We start from the raw sequence: 2,500 nt of genomic DNA, 5'->3' as shown, positions 1-2,500 counted from the left end.
ATAAAAGAAAAACGGAGAGAGAGAAATGAAATGACAGAGGGAAGGGAAGGAATCAAACGAAAAGAGAGAGAAAAAGGAAACGAGAGGAAGGGGGGGGGGGGAGAGAGAGGGGTACACACAAACCATCCGCGTTGGGCAAGGTCAGTTTTTACCTCCACAACTACGAGTATCTACCTGCCTGCTCTGTCCATTAAAAGATATCATTAGGTGTAGGAATTCCACAGAAAAAGCAGATCCGTATTTACTAGTATTTGTGTATTTTAAGGGGATGTATCAACGTGAATATACACGTATATAAGACGAACCTTGCCACATTATGAACGAATTAAGAACGTAGGGTTTCGAAGCACTCAAGTTCTTTAATCTGAAGTAGTAAAAAGCGACATGGGAGTTTTTTCAACGTCTAGTGAGGACCTCTTGGGGAGTTCGAAACATTCCATTCTTAATGCTGTTTATATCGTGGTTGCGATAGTGTGTTTGTCTTTATGCACATGTATACTCGTTCATATATATATATATATATATATATATATATATATATATATATATATATATATGCGTATATGTATTTATGCATATGTATATGCATTTGCAACATTTATGCATACTTTCACATTCAACCACACACACACACACACACACACACACACACACACACACACACACACACACACACACACACACACACACACACACACACACACATGAAGAGAGAAACAGGGGTTAAAGGAAGAGTTGAGCAGTAAGGCTGGTAACGTTAGCAGCAAGAATGTATTTGGACGACAACCGCCGAAGGCATTTCCGCTGTATGACGGAAGCAGCAATAAATTTCGTCGCATTTTATACCTTGCATAAGTATTCAGTTAATCAATTAATTCATTATATATATATATATATATATATATATATATATATATATATATATATATGTGTGTGTTGTGTGTGTGTGTGTGTGTGTTTTGTGTGTGTGTGTGTGTGTGTGTGTGTGTGTGTGTGTGTGTGTGTGTGTGTGCGTGTGTGTGTGTGTGTAAGGCCTACCACGCCCAAGTATTTTCAACCATTACTGGATCCAATACAGGTTGCTCTGATCTCTGTGTGTCACTCTATTACGTAAGACTGAAATTAATCAAGTGTAGTGCAACCGCTTGTTAGAATATCTGAATGGGACAAGTTAACTGATCCAACGTCAGGAGAGTTCGAGTCTGAGCTTGACAAGGACCGGATACTCAGAACAGTTGCAGAGTTCTGTTGCAGTAGAAGCCTCAGTCGACTTACGAAGACCGGATTTCATGAAGATCCGGGGCGAGGGAAGGGAATCAGGGTCCTAAAACTCACAAAGCTTTAAATCCCTTCTTCAGGTCGCTCTCTGGTAAACTGAATCGTCTAGAAGTCATAAACACTTATCTGCTGAGTTGTTTGTAAACAGAGCGTTGTATCGTGTTAAAAAGCTGATCAAAGTTCTATAAATAACAACAAATAATCGTGATGACAATGATAATAACACGTTATACATCGGCAGAACACTTAATATATATCTCTGATCACAGGTACAGCACTGAAGATAAGAAGGCGCAGACGCCTGCTTGTGTAAGCACCTGTAAGCAGCTCATCACCTGTTTCTGAACTTATTTGAAACCCAACAATTGGTTCGTGTAAATGTCCTACCGCTACAAGAAAGTGAAGCGCAAGTCGAAAGGCCGTAGAAACTACCAAGGTCGGATGAGTTGGTTAATTCACTGATCCCTAGCAACCCGCTATGGCTGCCCTCATCCCGCCTTACCTTACGTCGCATTAACCTGTACCAACATGGCGGCTCCAGTGCTCTTTGTATAGACAACCGGGGAGCCTGGATGGTGGTTACGTCATCGTGGGGAGACATAGCATCGTATATTTGAGAATTCGATTTTGTTGTGGTTCAGGGTTGCTCAGAATTCATACTGATAAGGTGATACTAATTCCAGGTCAAATTTAGTCTCAAACAGTTAAGCAAAAACTAAAACACACAAAAAAGTAGTAATAATAATAAAATAAGTAAAAAAAAATCTCACAAGCTTGATTAGAAGTCTCGATGATTAGAAATATGGTTATAGTTTATCCATGACATAAATTAACGACATGAACAGCTTCTGACGGGTGAAGCATCAGGGTAGGTCGAACAAAAAGTCGAACTAAGGTTGCATTCCAGACGAACAACCTGGATGACCAGACGCCGAGGCTTAAACTCAGAGTAAACAACCTCCAGAAATTCAAGATGAACAAAGCCTTATTCCACCTTCAACATAATATTATGTAAGGGGATTATTTCGTGCCAGAAAACTTCCAGAAACCGGTGACCCTTGGAACAGAAAAGCGTTAATGTCACTTTCGCGTCACAATCATAGCATTGTATTGATCCCTGACTCCACGGACGCTTTAGTTTGCGTCTCATTAATACATATTCAATCAAATAAGACTTCGACAAGGATAAAGAAGCATACGAATAGATAGATAGGAAGACACG

The sequence above is a fragment of the Penaeus monodon genome, chromosome 12 (assembly GCF_015228065.2).
Source record: "Penaeus monodon isolate SGIC_2016 chromosome 12, NSTDA_Pmon_1, whole genome shotgun sequence".
NCBI classification, from domain to species: Eukaryota; Metazoa; Arthropoda; class Malacostraca; order Decapoda; family Penaeidae; genus Penaeus; species Penaeus monodon.
This window is presented reverse-complemented; position numbering follows the sequence as displayed.